Source organism: Ambystoma mexicanum, chromosome 2q, assembly GCF_040938575.1.
Source record: "Ambystoma mexicanum isolate Mex_15411 chromosome 2q, UKY_AmexF1_1, whole genome shotgun sequence".
NCBI classification, from domain to species: domain Eukaryota; kingdom Metazoa; phylum Chordata; class Amphibia; order Caudata; family Ambystomatidae; genus Ambystoma; species Ambystoma mexicanum.
Genome location: NC_090924.1, coordinates 1098226392 through 1098245303, shown reverse-complemented (window position 1 = coordinate 1098245303; position 18912 = coordinate 1098226392). Strand labels below are relative to the sequence as shown.

General features: G+C 49.2%; 1 protein-coding gene across 6 annotated transcripts in view; it reads left to right on the top strand.

Moving 5' to 3' along the window:
• The window catches only part of LOC138569967 (sterile alpha motif domain-containing protein 9-like), a 649856-nt gene that overhangs the window by 376838 nt on the left and 254106 nt on the right, over nt 1–18912 (top strand). For 4 of the 6 annotated variants that reach the window (XM_069648460.1, XM_069648462.1, XM_069648461.1 and 1 more), the window contains exon 1: nt 16353–16453. The exons of 1 other annotated variant lie outside the window; for it this stretch is intronic. The gene's annotated coding sequence lies outside the window, so the exon portion shown is untranslated. Of the gene's footprint in view, nt 1–16352; nt 16454–17240; nt 17280–18912 lie in introns of those variants that run through there. One more of the 6 variants, XM_069648463.1, reaches the window with a different exon arrangement.

The window sequence follows — 18912 nt, the reverse complement described above, 5'->3', positions numbered from 1 at the left end:
GGCTATCTATCATGCTGACAAGGTCAGCCTGTGTCATGTCCACAATGGCGGCTATGGTGTCCCGGTCCAAACGGTAGAGGGTGTGGATCTGCTCATCAGTGAGGTTGAACGGATGTGCTCGGAGGCGTGGGATTGCGGGCTGCCTGCGTGCTGGTAGTGGCTGTGCTGGCGGCCCTTGCTGGCCCTGCCTTGGCCTCCTCCTCCTCCTCCTCCTGCGTCTCCTCCGTGCGGCCGGTTGTAGTTGGCGTTCGTCCTCTTCTTGGAGTCGGAGCACTTGCAGTGCTATCAGGTCCCCCAGGGCCAACATCGCGAGTCCTGCCGGTAGCATTTCGGTGTGGTTGTGGGAGGAGACTGGCTGTGCAATTTATGTGTTTCCAGGCTGTATGGCCTCCACCTGTGGTGATTAATTCCACCTGTGCAAACTGCTCTCCCCTTTGGCCGAGCACGTCCCGCGCAGAACGCTGCAAATCGGGGAATGGTATCTTGCTATTGCAATCATGTATTTGTACCCGATGGCCGTGTAAGATTGGTTGATATGTTCATTCTGCTGTGGTCCCATTGTTTCACATACTATCTGTGCAGTCGCGAACAGACTTGTGAAGGGTCAGTGGAACGTAGTATTCGAGTTACGGTGGGCCCTCATGCAGCACTGTACCGAGTTGCAACGACGGGCGGGGCGTCCCATTTGTGGGTGAAGGCAGTTGCCATTTTCACACACAGCCGCACTCGATGGAATAATTAGTGATTTCAAACGGCCACAGGTGCCTTTTCGACGTGATGTTGCAAATGAGGAATTCGAAGGGCGGCGCTTTCGGTTTCCAGCTGGCGAGGAGATGCCCACAGGTCTGACTGCAAATATAACGTTCTCTTGTTCTATGTCCTTGAGACAGGGCCCATGGCGAGGGGGCAATGATTGATATGAATAGTTTGGGATGCGCAATAGCTACGTGGGCGATGAGGCCGTCCGTTCCCAAATACATGTTACTTCACGACACTGGAATTACGGGCTGGGGCACTGTGGATTTAGCAGGCTGCATTACGCACAGACTCAATGGATGTTTCTAATGTCATGTGAGTTATTATTCATGCCTTTTGATCCCGGGATGAGGGAATGATGAATGGATGCATGGGCAGGTGATTTGATACAGGGTTTGCCATGTACAGGGCTTCTTGGGATCTATCCGCCTCCCCTACGCTATGTGATGCAGGGCTGCCATAGTGGGACCATCGTCTATCTGGCCTTGTTGAGCCCTCCCTGTCTCGACGCGCCCTCAGACACTTGTGTCCATGCACGTTAACATTCCCATCTGATGGATTCTGTTTTGACAGACGCATGCACAGGTACACTCGTTTGTGATGGTGTTTGCACCTCGATATAGATGGTCATGAGTCGCAAGTGGTTTTGGGGTGGTGATGGTCCTTTTGAGTGGGCTAGCATGCATATGGCTGTGGATTTAGTGTGATCATTGAAGTGAGTTGATCGAATGTAGTTCTGATGGCCATTCTGTTCTTGTTCTTTTCTTTTGGTTGACAGGTATCTCCTCCCCTTTTGCCACTGCCATCTGTATGCCACTCCTGCAGATGGGTTTTACTCCCGACACCTGCTGCTTCGTGTTAATCAGTGGAGCAGCATTACGATCTTATGGGACGATCGCCAATGGCCCACATGCCCTTACGCAGTACTGGTGGCTCGGAGCAACATTTCGGCCTTTCAGCTGGACTAGTGCCTCCCCATTGGGTCGGCCCTGCGGTTCTGTGCGCTTCCATGTTGCCTTTTCGTACGTGAATGTGGCTCTGTGTACCATGGGGGAACAGGGCGACACACAGGTAGTGGCTGGTCATTTCTTGCGGATGCAGCACACAATGGTGATTAGTGTTTTGGAGTTCATGGCCTGATGGCTGTGTGGGCTTGGTGACTTTGATGTGCATTAAATTTCTATTCTGATTTGGCCCGTGTAGCGTTTTTCTTTGCAAGTGATGTGGCATATGCCTATTTGGGGGGCGATGTATTGTGAGGAGATCTGCATTGGGTTCCTGCTTCGGGGTTTAGTTGCGTGGTACTGTGCTGGGCGCGTTTGCCTACGAAGCCCGTGTGGTCAGGGATGGGGGCTGGCAATATGACTGTTTGAATGTTGTCATGCTCAGGGGCGGGGGATTGGGTTTTGTGTGACAGATGCCGGTCAGCCAGGTGGACTGGTGGAATGATGTGATTTTCGGAATATTGCTGGTCACAGGTGCCTGTGTTTGCGTGCGTTTCTTGGTGGGGGACTGTGGTCGTGTCCATTGGGGTGGCTTCTGTATTCGTGCCATCTGTGCCCTGCAGCTCCCATTGGCCCCTCTTGTGTTTCTTTTGTTCGTTGCCATGCAGGGGTGACTTGTACATTTCAATGGTTGCATTGTGACTTCATTGCACCTACGGGGGGTTGTACTTTGTGGGCAGGGAGCGGTGTACAGGCACTCAGTGGGGCCGTTTACGGTTGATTCGCGATGCCGTACTTCTCGCCATGGCGGATTGGTACATTACGCCATGCCTGATGGCGTTAGGTACATGTCCGCTAGGGTCGGAATTGGCGTACCCTTGCGCCATGGTGGTCTTTGCGGTTTGGCATGGCGCGCGCGCGCGTGCTTGGTGCAGTTAGCGTTGGCGTTCACTACGGTGTCGCTAATGGCTTCGTACTTTCCGGTGACGGGTCATAGTCGCACCGAGCGCTATTCGATGGCGGAATTGCATTTCCGCCATCGTTTTCCCCTTTCCGCCAGGGTCGTAATGAGGGCCCTTGTGTGTATTTAGAGAGCAAATCTGGTTTGAAATGCTACATGGTCGTAATATCATATTAAAAATAAGGGTGATAGCGTTCTTGGCAAATGTATGCAAAGTTACATAGAAGGATTGAAGTCTGGCATGTTTGGACACACAGATATATTCTCGGGAAACATGATCAGGTGTAAGCAGTTAGATGGAAAAGAGAATTATGTACAGTTGAGGTTATCAACCCTGGATGAGGAAAAAATCAAAGAATCTTAGTTACCACAACTTTTTTTAGTCGAAAGAAAAGAATTGAAGACTTGCATGTGAGTCTTTTTATGAATGTAAAAGTATATGCAGTTGTTGTGAGTAAAATGCTTACTATATGTGTAAAATGATGTTTTAAGATTGTTGTGTTAAATGATAAAATGTATTTTTGTACAATTTTATGTTTTGATAATGAACATTTGTAAAGGTTTTTTTAAACCAATATACAATAAATAAAAAAAATAAAAAAAATAATTGTCTTCCCAGATAGGAGACTGACTCCATTAATATACATGGGGTCACTGAGATGACCAAGAGTGAAACTGTACATTCGGTTGTGAGATTACCAGCAACGGTTGATACTATGGTCCAAGGAGTGAGGTGCCCACTCAATATATCACACTGTTTATAGGTGTGAGACCCATCCTGAATGCTTGCCCAAAGAGCCTTGGCCAGAGTTTCACACTGAAGAAGTGAGTATGTGATCTGGGGTCTGCAGCCCACACACACGCAGGGGATTCCCATGCTCCCACTTGTGAGATTTTCACCAAATTAGTGAGATTGTGCTCCAAGGTAGGAGGCACCCGCACAGTCTTTGCTCTGACGTTTGACACACTCACAGGATGGGACGGGATTTCGTTCCCCCATCCTAGTTGTGTTGCTCTTCCTTTTGAGGGCTACTACAACCTGGATGATTATAGAGGGGTGGAGTAGCGGCAGTGATGGCCTACTGGAATGCAACTCGAAGGCTTAAATCTCCTTCTTACTTGACTTTAGTATATGCAGTACATACTAGCCAATGTTTCCACTGTTCTGCGCTGCGGGCGACTCCAACCCCCCCGCGCGCCGTTGCACCAAGTTGGCGACTACATGCAAATTTGTGGTCCTATAACTGCCAGTGATGTCACTTCCTGTATTTGCCCCACCACCCCCTGGGAAATTCATAAGTCGGCTCCCCTGCCACCATGTACACGGGGCAATGGTTTTGGAATGGCACAGACCTGTGTGTTGGCAGTTAAGCTGTGCTATGCCACGTCCAGGTATATTGCGAGGTAGGATGATTTTGGACAAATCATTTTAGTACAATAAATGAAAATTACTATGTGGGAGACTACAGAAAAAAATTGAGGGACTGGCAGTGTCCACAATTGGACTGTATATGAACGGGTAAGACTCAGGTCCACAGGATGAAACTTGAGTTGCTTGAAGCTGTTTGCATCTCTGTCATTCTGCCAACACCCCAAAAATATGCACCCATCACTGCGTGGTGCAGTGCAAAGATAAAGGTAGGCCAGCATTCTGATGTCAAAGGAGCCTCAAAGTACAATTGTAAGGTGATTGCTGTGCAAGTTTACACTTCACTGCAGACTCTTAAGGGCACTGCACAGACAGAGAACCTCCCCAAATGCCAAATTACAGAGCATGTTAGAAAGAAGTATGGAGATGAAAATCCCACCTTTTACAGCCAAGATGATTTGAAGATGTTGTAAACACAACTTTATCCTGGTACTTCAGTGAGATGGAAGGCATTTCACTGGGAAGATTTATAGATAAGAATAGCCTCTACCTATCATTGAGGATGGGTTTACCCCTCCACCTCTGTGGACCTCTTCATTCTCCAGGCATCTGACAGTTCAAATAACAGGTACAAAGTTCATTATTGTGGGGTACTAATCAGTGAGGACAATGCTGAGACTAACTTCAGTGAAATGTGAAGAAATTGGATAGATGCATTGGATGCTGTAATGCCTTGCACAATAAATGAGACTTCACTATTGACTAGAAACTGTTGAATGTTCTGGAGCAGCGTGGACATGCTCACGCCTGCCTTATCAGAAGTGAATGCGGGTTTGTTCAGTCCTGGACCACAGGCACCTGGATTCCGTAGACAGGGATAGTCTTCTGCTTATGGTCATCTTTCCCAGAGAAGGCTCTCTTGCTGTCCTCTTTCTAGAGTATGCACTAGTGCCTCCTATTGATGAATGCCACTTTGCCTACGAGAATCCGTCTAGCACCTGAGCTGTCTTCCTAAAAAGGGCTGCCCTGTGCCACCTCTTGAAGTGCCACCCAGCGGAGACACATTGCAAGCCCACATTTCTAAGGATGTTACATGCAAGGCTGACTATTGCCCATCTACTGGCTGACTCTGAGTGGACAGGGGTTTTGGCATCATCTTAATTGATATCGGGTGGGTAAGCTGTAAAGAGGTTCTGGTGCTAATGGAGTAATAGAACGCAGAGCATTTGATTGATTTGATAAGCGGCCCCCTTCCCACAGTGGCCCCAAAGCATGGGGCCACAGCGCTGGAGACCCCTGGGGCAGATGATCACTGCCCCCAGGGGTGAAAAATAAAAAAAATAAAAAGGCGAGGGAAGGGGGGAAGTGGGAGGGGGTTTGGGGCCCTGGGGCCCACTAGGCCACCAAGGATATAGGAAAAACTGGTGTCCTTGGAAAGGGGAGGTTCTCCCCTTTCCAAGACACCACGTATATGACGCATTGCTGGTCACAGATCAGCGCAGAGTGCTCGATCCGTGACCAGCAACCCACTGGACCACCATGGAAACGTTTGTGACGTGGGGGGAAGGAGGCTGCTTCAAGTAAGCAGCCTTCTCCCCCCACCCTGGATCCCCCCCTGGCCCCCAAAGCATGGGGGCACATATGTGCACAACCCTGGGGGCAGATGGCTGATCATCTGCCCCCAGGGAAGAAGGGGCAAAAAGAAAAAATAATAATAATAAATAGAACGGGGGTGGGGGTGGGGGGCCTGGGATTTTTTTGCCCCCATGAAATGGTGGTGGCCCTCCCCCTCCCACACCAAGTGGAAAGGTGGGGCCACCCCTTGTAGCCCTCCCTGGGGGCAGATTTATGGCCCCAGGCAGGAGTACATGAGGTGGCCCCCCATCCAATTGGGGGGTGGGGGAGGGATACCAGGAATTAGTGTGCAGGCCCCCCAAAGGATGGGCCTGTGGTTATGCCCCCCCCTGGGGGAAGATGGCTGATCATCTGCCCCCAGGGAAGGGGGCAAAACAAAACAAACAAAAAATGAAAATAAGAAAAATGGAATTTTGGGTGGGATGGGGGGGCACTAGCCACCAGGGATATATTTTACAGAAATGGGGGGTGGCGCTCTCCCCCTCACCCCAAGGAGAAATGGGGGCATCCCTTGTAGCCCTTCCTGGGGGCAGATATCTGCTCCTAGGAAGGGGCATCTGACTTCAGGGAAGGCTGCATGAGATGCCCCCCTCTTATCTGCCCCCAGGGAGGGCTGAATGAGATGCCCCCCTTGCATTTGGTGTTGGGGGTAGAGGGTCACCCCCCGGTACATTAGAAAATTACCTGGCAGTTTAGGGTGCCCCTCCGCCCGCCCTAAAGTGTAGTGTACCTTTACCATTTTTTGTTTTGTTTACTATACCTGCCTTGGCACAGAGGGGCACATTGGTGTGCCAATCTGGTGCCAGGGTGCCCAAACCTTACTGCCCCACCCACTGGGGAGCCTGTCCCACCATTTTTGGGGGCCCTCTCCCCCCACCCCAAATGGAGGGGGGGTGTACCTCACGCAGCCGTTTGTAGGATGCCCAGGGAGGCCTGCATGAGGTGCCCCCGCCACCCATTTGGTTTGAGGGGGGAGAGGGCCCCCAAAAATGGTGGCACAGGCCCCCAGTGGGTGGGGCAGTAAGGTTTGGGCACCCCGGGTCCAGATTGGCACATCAATGTGCCTCTCTGCACCAAGGGGAGATGGGTTACCAAAGGAAAAAAGTGAAAATGGTGGAACGCTTTTTAGGGGGAGCTGTGGGGCACCCCAAAGGGTCTGGGAATTTTCTAATGGGATGGGTCATTGACCCCCTCCACCCCCACCCGCAATGGAGTGGGTGCCATGTCATGCAGCCCTCCCTGGGACCAGATATCTGCTCCTAGGAACGGACGCCTGAGCCCAGGGTGGAGTGCAGGTCAGCCCCCCCCCCTTATCTGCCCCTGGGAGGGCTACAAGAGATGGGCCGCCCCTCCAATTGGGCCATGTGTGGATTCCCAGGGGTGTCCTCTTTTGGGAAATGCATGGGGTTCCCTGTTTCCCTTGCTAGCTTCGACTCCCTAGGCCCAAATCTGTAGGTTGCCCACATGAACAAAATGGGCAGTGGCGAAAGGCTTGGGTTTCCCAGCGGGTTACCCTTTTCCTTTTGAGCCCCCGGTACGTGCACCCACACATGTGAGGTACCGTTTTCATCAAGACACGTGTGTGGACGCAGGAAGGTAGGCCATGTGTTGCTGGCCGTGTGTTTCGCCGGGTGGCCAGAGCGAAACGTCTGAGAATTATCTTCATTTCCAGCCAATTTCAGAGACATTTCCCTGTGTCCACTCACCGAAACACGTCGGCAACAACAGATGTCATACCTTCTCGCGTTCCCACAGGTCTCCCGTCGAAAAAGGTACCTCACATGTGTGGGTGCACCTACTGGGGGCGCAAAAGGAAAAGGGTAACCCGCTGGGAACCCCAAGCCTTTCGCCACAGCACAATTTGTTCATGTGGGCAACCTACAGATTTGGGCCTAGGGAGTCGAAGCCAGCAAGGGAAACAGGGAACCCCATGCATTTCCCAAAAGAGGACACCCCTGCGAATGCACAGAGGTCTGACTTGCGCGAAGCGGCCCAGAATTTATTACCCAGAACCCCAGACAAAGTGAACATTGTGTTTTTTCCCCACCAAATATCACACTTTGTCTCGGATTGTGGCTAATGAAAACTGGGGCAATTTGCGCAAGGCAGCTGCGTGATGCCCCTGGTGGCTAAAGTTGTGCCTGTGCAGACCTTGCGCCCCAGAGAAATGCAGGCCTGAGCGGAAGTAAACTTGAGGTCCCTGCGCATGCGTGCAGAGACCTGCACAGAACACAGACTTTGCCTTGCGCTGACCTCGGCAGAAGAGGGCAGAGCATGGCATCAGCGAAGCAGTGCCCTCACAGGAACATGGCTTCAGCAGGAGCACAGCTGCAGAGCCACCAACAAATCAATGAAGCCGCAGTCGTCTTTCCTTCCCTGTAACCCTTTCTCTATGTCCTTCCCTGAATTCTCTTCTCATCCATATTAGTTTACCCCATTACTGCAACCTCTTGTACGGCTACATGCAAGCTATAAAAAAGTGAGTGCACACCTGCATGCAGATATGTACCCTATGTGTGCGGAGATCGTGGCATTTTTCCAAATGGAACCAGAAGTACCTGGACCAGGATACAGACCCCACTAATACAACCCTCAATTTTCTGCATACTCAACCCACTCACAAAACCATTTCTATCCCAGCAATCCCCACACACTTTACCACACCGCATCAACAACACATAGAGCGAACCTACAGCACACGAGGCCTCGCCCGATCCGATACTTGCACCAAAGCCCAGCACTTGGTGTATACCGAGCTGAAGCTGCCAACAGCACACCACTTCTCCCACTCTTCTACTCCCCTCCTCCTCTACTAACCCTACCCGCCCTAATCCTGTTTACAGATCCGCCAGAGCACCTGGGGACCAATTCCCTTGGCAACGGTGCCCTATATAAGTACCTTTAACATAACATTATAACATTTCCAAAGATGTGGACATTTCAATATGTAAAGTACTGTGACATGTTGCCAGAAAAGGTGCAGACAAAGCTCAACCTGTTGGCAAATCTCTAAGTCGTATATTGTTTGAGCTTATAGCCGTCAACAATCATGTCCTTGTATTGTGTCTTCGCAATAATAATGATCAAAATAGTAAAGAAGTGGTGAGGCATATAGAGGTTGTGCAAGCTGCCATCCTTAAAAATGCACTTTCAGGCAGTACGGTGACCCAAAAAGTTTTAATCCCCTTGGGTATGTCATCAAACTGAAAAAAGAGGAATTGTTTCCATAACCTCTTACTCCACTTACCCCACTTTCCCGGTACACGGGCAAATGCCTGCTCTGGGTAGGCTTTTCTGACGGGTAGGAAAAAATGACAGGCTAGGCTGTCAGATTTTCCTACCCCGTCACTTTTTGCTACCCCTGGGTGGGTTGCCCAATGCCTGCTGTCGGTGACAGGCTAGGCTGTCAGATTTTCCTACCCTGTCACTTTTTGCTACCCCTGGGTGGGTTGCCCAATGCCTGCTGTCGGTAGGATTTTCTGACGGGTAGGAAAAAATGACAGGCTAGGCTGTCAGATTTTCCTACCCCGTCACTTTTTGCTACCCCTGGGTGGGTTGCCCAATGCCTGCTCTCTGTAGGATTTTCTGATGGGTAGGAAAAAATGACAGGTTAGGGAGTCAGATTTTCCTACACCGTCACTTTTTGCTACCCCTGGGTGGGTTGCCCAATGCCTGCTGTCGGTAGGATTTTCTGACGGGTAGGAAAAAATGACAGGCTAGGCTGTCAGATTTTCCTACCCCGTCACTTTTTGCTACCCCTGGGTGGGTTGCCCAATGCCTGCTCTCGGTAGGATTTTCTGACGGGTAGGAAAAAATGACAGGCTAGGCTGTCAGATTTTCCTACCCCGTCACTTTTTGCTACCCCTGGGTGGGTTGCCCAATGCCTGCTGTCGGTGACAGGCTAGGCTGTCAGATTTTCCTACCCTGTCACTTTTTGCTACCCCTGGGTGGGTTGCCCAATGCCTGCTGTCGGTAGGATTTTCTGACGGGTAGGAAAAAATGACAGGCTAGGCTGTCAGATTTTCCTACCCCGTCACTTTTTGCTACCCCTGGGTGGGTTGCCCAATGCCTGCTCTCTGTAGGATTTTCTGACGGGTAGGAAAAAATGACAGGTTAGGGAGTCAGATTTTCCTACACCGTCACTTTTTGCTACCCCTGGGTGGGTTGCCCAATGCCTGCTGTCGGTAGGATTTTCTGACGGGTAGTAAAAAAAGACAGGCTAGGCTGTCAGATTTTCCTACCCCGTCACTTTTTGCTACCCCTGGGTGGGTTGCCCAATGCCTGCTCTCGGTAGGATTTTCTGACGGGTAGGAAAAAATGACAGGCTAGGCTGTCAGATTTTCCTACCCCGTCACTTTTTGCTACCCCTGGGTGGGTTGCCCAATGCCTGCTCTCGGTAGGATTTTCTGACGGGTAGGAAAAAATGACAGGCTAGGCTGTCAGATTTTCCTACCCCGTCACTTTTTGCTACCCCTGGGTGGGTTGCCCAATGCCTGCTCTCGGTAGGATTTTCTGACGGGTAGGAAAAAATGACAGGCTAGGAAGTCAGATTTTCCTACCCCGTCACTTTTTGCTACCCCTGGGTGGGTTAACAATGCCTGCTCTCCGTAGGATTTTCTGACGGGTAGGAAAAAATGACAGGCTAGGCTGTCAGATTTTCCTACACTGTCACTTTTTGCTACCCCTGGGTGGGTTGCCCAATGCCTGCTGTCGGTAGGATTTTCTGACGGGTAGGAAAAAATGACAGGCTAGGCTGTCAGATTTTCCTACACCGTCACTTTTTGCTACCCCTGGGTGGGTTGCCCAATGCCTGCTGTCGGTAGGATTTTCTGACGGGTAGGAAAAAATGACAGGCTAGGCTGTCAGATTTTCCTACCCCGTCACTTTTTGCTACCCCTGGGTGGGTTGCCCAATGCCTGCTCTCGGTAGGATTTTCTGACGGGTAGGAAAAAATGACAGGCTAGGCTGTCAGATTTTCCTACCCCGTCACTTTTTGCTACCCCTGGGTGGGTTGCCCAATGCCTGCTCTCGGTAGGATTTTCTGACGGGTAGGAAAAAATGACAGGCTAGGCTGTCAGATTTTCCTACCCCGTCACTTTTTGCTACCCCTGGGTGGGTTGCCCAATGCCTGCTCTCGGTAGGATTTTCTGACGGGTAGGAAAAAATGACAGGCTAGGAAGTCAGATTTTCCTACCCCGTCACTTTTTGCTACCCCTGGGTGGGTTGCCCAATGCCTGCTCTCCGTAGGATTTTCTGACGGGTAGGAAAAAATGACAGGCTAGGCTGTCAGATTTTCCTACACTGTCACTTTTTGCTACCCCTGGGTGGGTTGCCCAATGCCTGCTGTCGGTAGGATTTTCTGACGGGTAGGAAAAAATGACAGGCTAGGCTGTCAGATTTTCCTACCCCGTCACTTTTTGCTACCCCTGGGTGGGTTGCCCAATGCCTGCTGTCGGTAGGATTTTCTGACGGGTAGGAAAAAATGACAGGCTAGGCTGTCAGATTTTCCTACCCCGTCACTTTTTGCTACCCCTGGGTGGGTCGCCCAATGCCTGCTCTCGGTAGGATTTTCTGACGGGTAGGAAAAAATGACAGGCTAGGCTGTCAGATTTTCCTACCCCGTCACTTTTTGCTACCCCTGGGTGGGTCGCCCAATGCCTGCTCTCTGTAGGATTTTCTGACGGGTAGGAAAAAATGACAGGTTAGGGAGTCAGATTTTCCTACACCGTCACTTTTTGCTACCCCTGGGTGGGTTGCCCAATGCCTGCTGTCGGTAGGATTTTCTGACGGGTAGGAAAAAATGACAGGCTAGGCTGTCAGATTTTCCTACCCCGTCACTTTTTGCTACCCCTGGGTGGGTTGCCAAATGCCTGCTCTCGGTAGGATTTTCTGACGGGTAGGAAAAAATGACAAGCTAGGCTGTCAGATTTTCCTACCCCGTCACTTTTTGCTACCCCTGGGTGGGTTGCCCAATGCCTGCTCTCGGTAGGATTTTCTGACGGGTAGGAAAAAATGACAGGCTAGGCTGTCAGATTTTCCTACCCCGTCACTTTTTGCTACCCCTGGGTGGGTTGCCCAATGCCTGCTCTCGGTAGGATTTTCTGACGGGTAGGAAAAAATGACAGGCTAGGAAGTCAGATTTTCCTACCCCGTCACTTTTTGCTACCCCTGGGTGGGTTGCCCAATGCCTGCTCTCTGTAGGATTTTCTGACGGGTAGGAAAAAATGACAGGCTAGGCTGTCCGATTTTCCTACACTGTCACTTTTTGCTACCCCTGGGTGGGTTGCCCAATGCCTGCTGTCGGTAGGATTTTCTGACGGGTAGGAAAAAATGACAGGCTAGGCTGTCAGATTTTCCTACCCCGTCACTTTTTGCTACCCCTGGGTGGGTTGCCCAATGCCTGCTCTCGGTAGGATTTTCTGACGGGTAGGAAAAAATGACAGGCTAGGCTGTCAGATTTTCCTACCCTGTCACTTTTTGCTACCCCTGGGTGGGTCGCCCAATGCCTGCTCTCGGTAGGATTTTCTGACGGGTAGGAAAAAATGACAGGCTAGGCTGTCAGATTTTCCTACCCCGTCACTTTTTGCTACCCCTGGGTGGGTTGCCCAATGCCTGCTGTCGGTAGGATTTTCTGATGGGTAGGAAAAAATGACAGGCTAGGCTGTCAGATTTTCCTACCCCGTCACTTTTTGCTACCCCTGGGTGGGTTGCCCAATGCCTGCTCTCGGTAGGATTTTCTGACGGGTAGGAAAAAATGACAGGCTAGGCTGTCAGATTTTCCTACCCCGTCACTTTTTGCTACCCCTGGGTGGGTTGCCCAATGCCTGCTCTCGGTAGGATTTTCTGACGGGTAGGAAAAAATGACAGGCTAGGAAGTCAGATTTTCCTACCCCGTCACTTTTTGCTACCCCTGGGTGGGTTAACAATGCCTGCTCTCCGTAGGATTTTCTGACGGGTAGGAAAAAATGACAGGCTAGGCTGTCAGATTTTCCTACACTGTCACTTTTTGCTACCCCTGGGTGGGTTGCCCAATGCCTGCTGTCGGTAGGATTTTCTGACGGGTAGGAAAAAATGACAGGCTAGGCTGTCAGATTTTCCTACCCCGTCACTTTTTGCTACCCCTGGGTGGGTTGCCCAATGCCTGCTCTCGGTAGGATTTTCTGACGGGTAGGAAAAAATGACAGGCTAGGCTGTCAGATTTTCCTACCCCGTCACTTTTTGCTACCCCTGGGTGGGTTGCCCAATGCCTGCTCTCGGTAGGATTTTCTGACGGGTAGGAAAAAATGACAGGCTAGGCTGTCAGATTTTCCTACCCCGTCACTTTTTGCTACCCCTGGGTGGGTTGCCCAATGCCTGCTCTCGGTAGGATTTTCTGACGGGTAGGAAAAAATGACAGGCTAGGAAGTCAGATTTTCCTACCCCGTCACTTTTTGCTACCCCTGGGTGGGTTGCCCAATGCCTGCTCTCCGTAGGATTTTCTGACGGGTAGGAAAAAATGACAGGCTAGGCTGTCAGATTTTCCTACACTGTCACTTTTTGCTACCCCTGGGTGGGTTGCCCAATGCCTGCTGTCGGTAGGATTTTCTGACGGGTAGGAAAAAATGACAGGCTAGGCTGTCAGATTTTCCTACCCCGTCACTTTTTGCTACCCCTGGGTGGGTTGCCCAATGCCTGCTGTCGGTAGGATTTTCTGACGGGTAGGAAAAAATGACAGGCTAGGCTGTCAGATTTTCCTACCCCGTCACTTTTTGCTACCCCTGGGTGGGTCGCCCAATGCCTGCTCTCGGTAGGATTTTCTGACGGGTAGGAAAAAATGACAGGCTAGGCTGTCAGATTTTCCTACCCCGTCACTTTTTGCTACCCCTGGGTGGGTCGCCCAATGCCTGCTCTCTGTAGGATTTTCTGACGGGTAGGAAAAAATGACAGGTTAGGGAGTCAGATTTTCCTACACCGTCACTTTTTGCTACCCCTGGGTGGGTTGCCCAATGCCTGCTGTCGGTAGGATTTTCTGACGGGTAGGAAAAATTGACAGGCTAGGCTGTCAGATTTTCCTACCCCGTCACTTTTTGCTACCCCTGGGTGGGTTGCCCAATGCCTGCTCTCGGTAGGATTTTCTGACGGGTAGGAAAAAATGACAGGCTAGGCTGTCAGATTTTCCTACCCCGTCACTTTTTGCTACCCCTGGGTGGGTTGCCCAATGCCTGCTCTCGGTAGGATTTTCTGACGGGTAGGAAAAAATGACAGGCTAGGCTGTCAGATTTTCCTACCCCGTCACTTTTTGCTACCCCTGGGTGGGTTGCCCAATGCCTGCTCTCGGTAGGATTTTCTGACGGGTAGGAAAAAATGACAGGCTAGGAAGTCAGATTTTCCTACCCCGTCACTTTTTGCTACCCCTGGGTGGGTTGCCCAATGCCTGCTCTCTGTAGGATTTTCTGACGGGTAGGAAAAAATGACAGGCTAGGCTGTCCGATTTTCCTACACTGTCACTTTTTGCTACCCCTGGGTGGGTTGCCCAATGCCTGCTGTCGGTAGGATTTTCTGACGGGTAGGAAAAAATGACAGGCTAGGCTGTCAGATTTTCCTACCCCGTCACTTTTTGCTACCCCTGGGTGGGTTGCCCAATGCCTGCTCTCGGTAGGATTTTCTGACGGGTAGGAAAAAATGACAGGCTAGGCTGTCAGATTTTCCTACCCTGTCACTTTTTGCTACCCCTGGGTGGGTCGCCCAATGCCTGCTCTCGGTAGGATTTTCTGACGGGTAGGAAAAAATGACAGGCTAGGCTGTCAGATTTTCCTACCCCGTCACTTTTTGCTACCCCTGGGTGGGTTGCCCAATGCCTGCTGTCGGTAGGATTTTCTGATGGGTAGGAAAAAATGACAGGCTAGGCTGTCAGATTTTCCTACCCCGTCACTTTTTGCTACCCCTGGGTGGGTTGCCCAATGCCTGCTCTCGGTAGGATTTTCTGACGGGTAGGAAAAAATGACAGGCTAGGCTGTCAGATTTTCCTACCCCGTCACTTTTTGCTACCCCTGGGTGGGTTGCCCAATTCCTGCTCTCGGTAGGATTTTCTGACGGGTAGGAAAAAATGACAGGCTAGGAAGTCAGATTTTCCTACCCCGTCACTTTTTGCTACCCCTGGGTGGGTTAACAATGCCTGCTCTCGGTAGGATTTTCTGACGGGTAGGAAAAAATGACAGGCTAGGCTGTCCGATTTTCCTAGGCTGTCAGATTTTCCTACCCCGTCACTTTTTGCTACCCCTGGGTGGGTTGCCCAATGCCTGCTCTCAGTAGGATTTTCTGACGGGTAGGAAAAAATGACAGGCTAAGAAGTCAGATTTTCCTACCCCGTCACTTTTTGCTACCCCTGGGTGGGTTGCCCAATGCCTGCTCTCCGTAGGATTTTCTGACGGGTAGGAAAAAATGACAGGCTAGGCTGTCAGATTTTCCTACACTGTCACTTTTTGCTACCCCTGGGTGGGTTGCCCAATGCCTGCTGTCGGTAGGATTTTCTGACGGGTAGGAAAAAATGACAGGCTAGGCTGTCAGATTTTCCTACCCCGTCACTTTTTGCTACCCCTGGGTGGGTTGCCCAATGCCTGCTGTCGGTAGGATTTTATGACGGGTAGGAAAAAATTACAGGCTAGGCTGTCAGATTTTCCTACCCCGTCACTTTTTGCTACCCCTGGGTGGGTTGCCCAATGCCTGCTCTCTGTAGGATTTTCTGACGGGTAGGAAAAAATGACAGGCTAGGCTGTCAGATTTTCCTACCCCGTCACTTTTTGCTACCCCTGGGTGGGTTGCCCAATGCCTGCTGTCGGTAGGATTTTCTGACGGGTAGGAAAAAATGACAGGCTAGGCTGTCAGATTTTCCTACCCCGTCACTTTTTGCTACCCCTGGGTGGGTTGCCCAATGCCTGCTGTCGGTAGGATTTTCTGACGTGTAGCAAAAAATGACATTACAATTTCTGTCAGATTTTCCTACGGATAGGATTTTCTGACAGATAGCAAAAAGTGACTTACACCAGCCATTGCCAAGTTAACGCCCCCAGACGGCATGACGGTCAAAAACCCATCCACCCCCTGATACGTTTCCGTATTCTATAAATCATGCTTCTTAATTGCGGTGCATGCCATTTCACAGACACCCCTCCCACTTAGGTTGTTTTGTTGTCTACCCTTGCATTATAATCATCCCAAACATACTATATGACACGCTTAATTCAGATGTGGTGCCTGCTGTTGGTCCCAATCCCGTTTGTGCCATATGATAAAACCCTGGCAGACACCTTATTCTTTTTATTGCGCTCAGATCTCGGACTATGTCAAAACAGGAAAATTCACGCAGTGGATGGCAAGCCAGTTTGCTGATGCAGCACGTTCGGACTATGGCCTCGCATTGTTTCTGGCACCATGAAAAGGTGGCACACAGTTGCAAATGGCAATTCATTCCGTCTGTGACAGACTCTTCGAGTAGTACCCAAGGGGTCTTGGTTACATCGTGATGCAAATTGTGCTTTTGTAAACCTTGTTTCTTTTGTAACCTCGACCAAAGTACTAGCCGCATGTATACACTGCACCCTTGTACATTCTAATACCCATGTCTGCACACGCCGACTCACACCCACCCCACCATACATTTTTGAGACACGCCCTTACGTAGGCGTCTCAGCTGAATGTTCTGAAATCACTCACCGATGTGACTCAAATGCTAGCTCCTGGTTTGACGCAGAGGTTGTATGTTATTGGCGTGGATCGTTTGAGCCATTTCGGACTTTCCATTTACTGTGGGTGAGTGACACAGTTAGTCGCGCTTATTCATTTGATGGCTAGAGACTGCAGATCTTTCTGTTCGGACTGTGGAAGCTGGGCGGCAATTGTATTTCCGATTTTCAAAATCTCAATGAAGTTGTTGCCCAACTTCTTTTTAAGAAAAAGGAGAATTATAAATGCAATCTGATAACAAACGTTTCTTACATGTGACAAAAGACAAACGAACGCATGTTGAAAAAAACTTCTCGTGCCGTCTTCTTTCATTGTTGGCCTCAGTGTGCATAGATGTCGTGGTTTCCTTAAACGGCGAACGCCTCTGGAAAATGTTACAAGCTAGTTTTCTATGCGGAAGTTTACATGGCGAAAACTCCTCACAATGGGGCGGGGGTTGTCGTGTGGACATCTCGACCAAACGAGCAATGGCAAAGCCAACAGTTTTGGCTTGTGTGTAAGAATGGGCTAGGCATTTGCCAAACACTGCCCTAATGGTGCTATCTGGCATTAAGAGGTCAATAAATGGCAAATGGTGTGACTACTTGGGCATATGGTGGCAGTCCATGTGAAATGCATCATTCTTATAAAAAAGGCAAATTGTTGGCTTTGCCAGTTCCCATTTTCAACATGAACCCAGTGCAAAGAACAGATACGGGGACACACATTACTTAAACATCAGGTGGCTGAAGGCACACTTGATTGGGACATTTTTATCACAGTGGGAGCTGATTTATAATTACTGTTCAATTGGATAATCTTTAACAACAATACTTTTCCATGCTGTAATTCTTCTTCTTTTATTAAATTACAGTTATGTGAACCTCACAACCTGTCCGCATTCGTGACAAAGGTAATTATTGCTGAAACCAAGCAATACACTGATTGATTCATTTTAGTAGCAGATAAGAGCTTTCTGTCCACTCCCAAGCCATAACACCCCTAATAGCCAACTATAAAGCCCAGAATATTGCATGGGAGTATAGATATGAAGGGGATGGGATCTGGACAGGGGCACAAAGCCTGTAGGTGTTGTTTCGTTTTTTTCCTACCCATTTACCACGCAAAAATAAACACTGTAGTCATTCCCACTATGTCATCCCTGCCCAAAGCACACTTTCTTGGGATCTCCATGGTATCCAGTCATTTTATTGCACACAAAACAGAGTGGTAAATTTCAGATCGGACAATAGCACCAAAAAACAGTGCAAACATGAATTAAATAAATAAAGGGTAGTGCAGTAAGGGGTTAAAATGGGTCAATTTGGGGTGGCGTTAAAAGGTTAAAAAAACAGTGTTTTGTCTGCAAATTAAATTTACCACTCTGTAATTTTGGTCGGTAAGATCACATATAACTATCTCCATCCTTATCTCTAAGCAGCCTTCTGAAAGGTAATGGTGCTACTGCAATTCTAGCCCGACTATTGTTTTTGCCTGTTCCTGATTGCCTCACAACCACCAACAAGATGGTTGCAGCAAGATGCAAGTAGGAAACCAGACACAGAACACCCAGACGCTGTAATTTTAAATACATTGCTATATATTTATTTTTGAGTGAATATCAGTTTTATTCAAAATGGGAATCCAAACTTCAGACAAACATTCCTGATTTAAATTATGACTTTCAGCCACAAATTTTCAAGTAAAATAAAATAGAAGTTTAAACATTATTTGCCATTTTAGATGTTAATGTTAAAGTTATTTATATAGCGCACCATCACCAACGGAGTTGGTCTCCAGGTGCTCATGCGGATCTGTAAACAAAGAGGTGGGGTTGGGTTAGTGGGTGAAGAGGGCGTAGGAAAGTGAGAGGTGGTGTCCTGTTGGCAGCTTCAGTTCGGTTTTCACTGTGTGCTGAGCTTGGGTGTGAATATAGGATCGAAGCGAAGTCCTTGTGTGCTGTTGTTGCGATCTATGTGTTGATTGTTTGTTGTTGCAGTGTGGTGAAATGTGTGCAGTTTGCTGTGAGAGAAGTGGTTGTGTGGGTTTTTATGTGAGTTAAGTATGCAGGAATTTGATGTTTTGGTTGGTCTCTTAATCCTTGTAGTTTTGTTTTATGTATCCGGTTGTCATACTGGGTAGGTATATTCTTTCTTTTTCTTTCCTGATTGTCTAGTTTCTAGGGCGATGGCGTGGCTGGTTCCCAGCTGATTATTTGAGCTTCGTGCACCTGGTTGGGCGAGCATTATCCCCTAGTACGATAGTGATGTTATATTGTCATTCCCCCGTTTTTCTTTCCTTCCTTCCTTCCTTCCTCCCTCCATTGGATATCCTTTCTCTTCTCTTTCCTGACTGTTTAGATTAGGTAGTGGTGTACCTTTCACTACATGAAACAAGCATTGGTGAGGCAACAGCTTTGGCTTTCGAACCGTAACATTGATTATTTTTTTAATTTTTATTATTAATTCAACAAACAAAACCAATACAAACAAAAACTCGCAGTGCAGTTATCACCATTACAATTGTGCACAATATTTCTCGCATAA